The sequence below is a fragment of the Pongo abelii genome, chromosome 3, assembly GCF_028885655.2.
Source record: "Pongo abelii isolate AG06213 chromosome 3, NHGRI_mPonAbe1-v2.0_pri, whole genome shotgun sequence".
Classification (NCBI taxonomy): Eukaryota; Metazoa; Chordata; class Mammalia; order Primates; family Hominidae; genus Pongo; species Pongo abelii.
In genome coordinates this window covers 211,056,531-211,062,530 of record NC_071988.2, presented here as the reverse complement: position 1 = coordinate 211,062,530, position 6,000 = coordinate 211,056,531, and the positions used below count along the sequence as shown (strand labels likewise).

Sequence of the window (6,000 nt, the reverse complement as noted above, 5' to 3'; positions counted from 1 at the left end):
TAATCCCAGCACTTTGGGAGGTTGAGGCGGGTGGATCATCTGAGGTCAGGAGTTCAAGACCAGCCTAGCCAACATGGTGAAACCACATCTCTACTAAAACTACAAAAATTAGCTGGGCATGGTGGCAGGCGCAAGTAATCCCAGCTACTCGGGAGGCTGAGACAGGAGAATCACTTGAACCCGGGAGGTGGAGGTTGCAGTGAGCCGAGATTGTGCCACTGCACTCCAGCCTGGGCAACAAACAGCGAAACTCCATCTCAAAAAAAAAAAAAAAGTAAATAGGTGGAGAAAGATACACCATACTAGCACTAATCAAAAGAAAGCAGGAGTAACTTTGTGAACTTTAGGCAGAGCAGACTTCAGAACAAGGAAAGTTATCAGGTGTAAAGAAGAAGAATATTAAGTGATGCTAAATGGGTCATTTCTCCAAAAAGTCCAGTGCTTAACAGGCAGGAGCCTAACAACAGAGCATCAAAATATGTGAGGCAAAAATTGGATAGAAATGCGAGAAGAAATAGATGAATCCACTATTACAGTTGGAGACTTCAAAAAAGATGAATATGGATAAAAGCTATTTCTATTTTTTCTTATTTGTAAACCTTTCTATAAGATTGATATTTTCAAAGAAAATATTCTCATTATCTATAAAGCACCACATATTGGGGCTTACACATACACACACATATACACATATATATACAAATTTGTATTTATATATTTTTTTATTTTTCCTGAATATAGTATCTACATTGTACAGACTATAGTCATTAGAGAGATGTCTGTTTTGACTTAAGTTGGACAAAGCTCACTTTGGGGAACTGTGAGGCATCCTAGGGCATAACTCACCCGAAGGGCATGAAAACTGTAGCATCACAGCAAGTTCAAGCAAGTGAAAATGTGGAGAGATTCTGAGTACAGCATGGGGTCTATACAGAGGTCTAATGGGATGAAAATGTGGAGAGATCCTGAGTACAGCATGGGGTCTATACAGAGGTCTAATGGGATGAGCAGGTCCTATTAATAGAAACCTAAGGCAGCTGTTCCCTGGAAACTGTGACACTGGCACCCTTGCTTGGGGGAGCTCTGACAGTATGTGAGAGAAAGGCACGTCTGTCCCCACTCTCCCCTAACATGACAACGCCCTGAAGCTTCAGAGAGTCATAGCTGAATCAGGGGACAGAGGGTTCTGGTGCCCAGTGGATGGCAGAAAGGGGAGAAAAAAGGAAATATGGGGCATCGTGTGATAGCTGGTAACACAGTTGGCCGTACTTGCTTGAATCACTCACCAACACTCTGAAAACTATGAGCACAGGGGAATAAAGTCCAGCAGAGACCACGATTACAGCCCCATTTAATACCCACAGGTGGATGACCTCTAGGGAAGCTTAGTGCATAAGCTGGATGTGAAGTCTACATCTCTTCATTTTCCTATGAAAAAGGCAACTGGTGCCCCAGTCAAGAGGCAGGCCCAAAATCGCCATGTGAAATACAGGCAGATTTTCTTAATTTTTTCTTTTTACATTTATAAACACAAAGGCCTCAAGCAGAACAGAAAATCAATGTAAAACGAGAAGGTGAATACAAGTCTCCTGCTTTTACAATCAAGTATTCTGCCCGGAGAACACTGCTTTAGGGAACATAAATAAAAAACAATGAAAGCTATTCATCAAACAGACACCACCCCTCTACTCCTCCCTTCGCAAGAACTGCACTGCATGGGAAACTGCTTTCTCCCGTCACTGATCACACCAACACCCACTGAAAAGAAAGAAGAAAAACTCCTCAGCTTTTTATCACCTACCTGTGGGAAAGCTTTTAGAAAGATACTTCCTTAGACTAATATTATTTGGGGAATGAGAATAAGGAAAGCTTGGAGAGAGGGAGATGGTAGTTTAAAAATATCAGGATAGGTAATTAACAAATATTGAAAAGAGTATTTCATCTGAGAAGAAGAAAGAAAAAATAAGAAAAAGGAGAAACAGAAAATAAGATTATAAAGAAATCAATTTACCATGCCCTGGCCTTCTTTAAATTGATATTCTATTTAGACTGCCCATTGCAAACAAACAAAAAGAGAAAGGAAAAAAACTAAAGTTTTGGCAAGACAGTACTTTTTAGTGTGCTAGAGGTAATTTTTAAATATCTTGCTTAAAAACTAATGAACTAGTGAGGCAAGAATGTGGGCTTCTTTCTGTTCCCTATGACTCTGCCTGAGTCAGTGGATTTATAAATGAGCAAAGGGTCGCTCTTAAAGTTCCTCTGATGATGAAATAACCACACATACCCATATTTATAAATCAAATGTTATTTCTTTGTGAGTTCAATTTATAAAATTAGTAATTCAACACACATTTACTAAGAAGGCCTGACTTATTTTAAAAAATGTTGCTTTTCCTTGGAAGTTAAGGGTTAGACATATCTACAAGGAAATCTGAAAAGTTATTTTACTAAAACTTCATATATCCATCTTGTAACCTACCATGTGGCCGTGAAGATACTCTAACGCAGATAAGGTTGAATAAACTTGCAGCGTCCCCTTGGGTTGTTCGTGTAAAGACGCTTGGCTCACCTAGCAACTGTCTAACATCCTCCTCTAGTAACCGTCTGACACACAGGAGTTATTGACCATTGCTGATGAAAAGCAGACAAAGACAAAGTCAGCCCACTAAACACACATGGTGTCCTGCCTTTACCTGGGCCCTAACACACCCTCAATTCTATCATCTATAACGTACATGCCACACCATCCTACCACCAATAACTGTCCTTCCCTAGAAAAACTTTCACAAAACTTTAATATTGGTTCCTTTTAAAAATGCCATCTAAGCCTCTTTTCTTGCAGAAAATAAGCCCATCTCTTTTGAGGGGAAAAATAAGGTCAGTAGGCAAGTCTCTGAGGTTTCTCCTTCTCCATCTCCCTCTATTAAAAAGGGTTCATATTGGTATCTTCTTGGTTGACGTCTCTCTTCAGCCCTGGGACATTGTTGGTAGCCATGTTCTGTGACACAAAATGGAAAACAGAGAACATTAATTTACAACTAGAGAGAAGAATGGAGCAGAGGTACATAGATGAGCAGGAATGAGAAGAAAGGTCTTCCCCAATTCCCTTTAATCTTGCTGTCCTCAGTTTCGTTTTGTTCATAATTTCCAACTCAATTAAATCCTTCTCAAAATATTTCATCTCTGGTTACTTGGTTTTAGATTCATGACACACAATATCTTAACTACCATAGCCACTGTAAAATGTTCTACGTTTAGGAAATGTTACGTGTTGAATTTTATTCTCCAAAAGATATGCTGAAGTCTTAATCCCCAGGACCTGTGAAAGTGGTCTTATTTGGGAATAAGGTCTTTGATGATGTAATGAAGTTATGATGAGGTCGGACTGAATTAGGATGGGCCCTAATTTAATGTCTGGTGTCTGAATAAGATGAGGAAAATTATGACACAGACACATAGGAGGATGCCAGGTAAAAACACAGAAAGAGACTCCCAGAGGAAAGACAGCAGGATAGTGACAGGCGGAGATGGGAGCAATGCACCAAAAGCCAGGAACGTCAAGGATGGCTGGACATTGCCAGAAACTAGGAGAGTGGGAAGCAAAAGTGATGTCACCTTGATGTCAATCTGCCATGGTGACTTCTGATCAACCCCAGTCCTGTGAATGCCTCCTGATTCCTACTTTACGTACTGTGCCTCGTGTAAATGTCAACCTTGACATTATTGCACAAATCATAGGGTGTGACGTACCTGGCATTCTTGCCTCTTCTGGAGGGCTGCCTTTAGTTGTTCATACAGAAGACGTCCACCTTTTCCCTATGAGCCCTGGGTCTGGGGGTAACAGGTGCAGAGATCTGCCTGTCCACCCAAGACCGTGCTTCTGTCTGCACATTCTCCAATAAATCACCCTCTACTGACAAGCTGGATTTGTCTGCCTCGTTCTTTGGTTTCTCAGCTGCTTTGGCATTTGGAGACCACTTTCCATATACAGTCCTTCCATGGAACAGAGAGAGACATGGAACAGATTCTCCGTCAGAGTCTCCAGGAGGAAGCAACCCTGCCCACATCTTGACTTGGAACATCTGTCCGCCAGAACTGTGAGAGAAAACATTTCTCTTGTTTCAACCACCAAGTCTGTGGAACTTTTGTTATAGCAGCCCTAAGAAACTAACACAGGAGGCATATTAAGAAGGTTTTCTACTGGGACGCTGAGGCTAAAGGTCAAAGTGACAAGCTCAAAGCAAAGTCACAGATCTGGCAAGTAGAAGGCCTAGTCCTGTGATATTTCTCGGACGTCATACAACTATTACATATAAATGACTCCAGCTGAATTTCATATATCTATAGATTAGTCTTCGATTGACCTCCTGCTTCTAGGTAATAACTAGTTTATCTTTATTTTAATCAGTCAAGTTTACAAAGAAATAAAAAAATTATTAAAAACAAATATGTTAAGCAAGAGGGCATATGTAAAATGCTATCACTGTCACATATGACATTCTGTGAAATCTCAAGGCAGTACTTGGTGGTGACGATATTATAGGCACTATTGCCTAAGCGATCACTTTAAAAACAAACCAAGCCTCACTGAGTCTTTAAGGTTGTGTGTCTCGTTTTCTGATGGATTTGGGATTGTATTAAAGATTTTCTTTTTCATGAGAACACAAGGCACATTAATATTATGAGGGATACAGGCCGGGCGTGGTGGCTCACACCTGTAATCCCAGCACTTTGGGAGGCCGAGGCGGGTGGCTCACAAGGTCAGGAGTTTAGGACCAGCCTGGCCAACACGATGAAACCCCATCTCTACTAAAAATAACTCCAAAAATTAGCCAGGTGTGGTGGTGGGCCCCTGTAATCCCACCTCTAGGGAGGCTGAGGCAGGAGAATGGTTTGAACCCAGGAGGCAGAGGTTGCAGTGAGCCAAGATCGTCCATCACACTCTAGCCTCAGCGACAAGAGCAAGACTCCGTCTCAAAAAAAAAAAAAAAGTTATGAGGGATACAAATACAAAGAAAGGAGAGGACAACCATTACTTGTGTGCAGGTTCTATACCAAACATTATGCTAAGCATTTTTATATCCTTATGTCTAATCTATGCAGTACATATTATTATTCCGACTTTATTTTATTATTTATTTTTGAGACTGAGTCTCACCTTATTGCCCAGGCTGGAGTGCAGTGATGTGATCTCAGCTCACTGCAACCTCCGCCTACTGGGTTCAAGCCATTCTCCTGCCCCAGCCTCCTGAGTAGCTGGGATTACAGGTGCCCGCCACCGTGCCTGGCTAATTTTTGTATTTTTAGTAGAGATGGGGTTTCACCATGTTGGCCAGGCTGGTCTTGAACTCCTGACCTCAAGTAATCTGCCCGCCTCAGCCTCCCAAAGTACTGGGATTACAGGTATGAGCCACCGCTCTGGTTATTCCCACTTTAAAAAGACCCTGGGTCTCACAAAAGGTATGTGATTGACACTAAGTTGCATAGTAAGTGGTAGACCTGAGTGAAGTGTCTGCCTGAAGCCACAACCCATACCCATTCCATTCTACTGAGCTGACTTGGCACTTGCAATCAAGGCCAGAAGTTAATACACAGACTTCCTGCTCAAGAGCAAAATGGAATAAAATAAATGCAGGTTTAAGAAAGAAAGTCATCATAGCACAGAAAAACCAGAAAGGGTGTTATGAATAGACTAGATTCTTGAAAAGTTCTTGGAAAATAGCAGATGAGATGAGATTGATTTTTAAACAAAAGGTGAAGCCATAGCCCAAGACAGCAGAAAAAAATGTGAGTTTCCTCCCACTCTGGAGTAAATCCATAAAAGGAAAAATATAGGGCTATGACACAGGGTGACCAGGGGATGATTTAATAAAGAGACTTTTTGAGACAGTTGTCTCCCTTCTCTGTATGTAAACAGAATGTCTGGTAGACATTACTTGTGACCTTGGAAACCCCATGACCTGCTCTCTAAGGAAAGGAGGCTACTTGTCCAAGAAGGCC

At 41.4% G+C, this 6,000-nt stretch overlaps 1 long non-coding RNA gene across 1 annotated transcript in view; it reads right to left on the bottom strand.

Annotated features, from left to right (window-relative positions):
- Positions 1-2,022: 2,022 nt before the first annotated feature.
- Positions 2,023-6,000, bottom strand: part of LOC112133116 (uncharacterized) — a 205,103-nt gene continuing 201,125 nt past the window's right edge. Inside the window, exon 4 of the long non-coding RNA XR_002914784.2 lies at positions 2,023-2,998. This is a non-coding gene — a long non-coding RNA (uncharacterized LOC112133116). The remainder of the gene's footprint in view (positions 2,999-6,000) is intronic.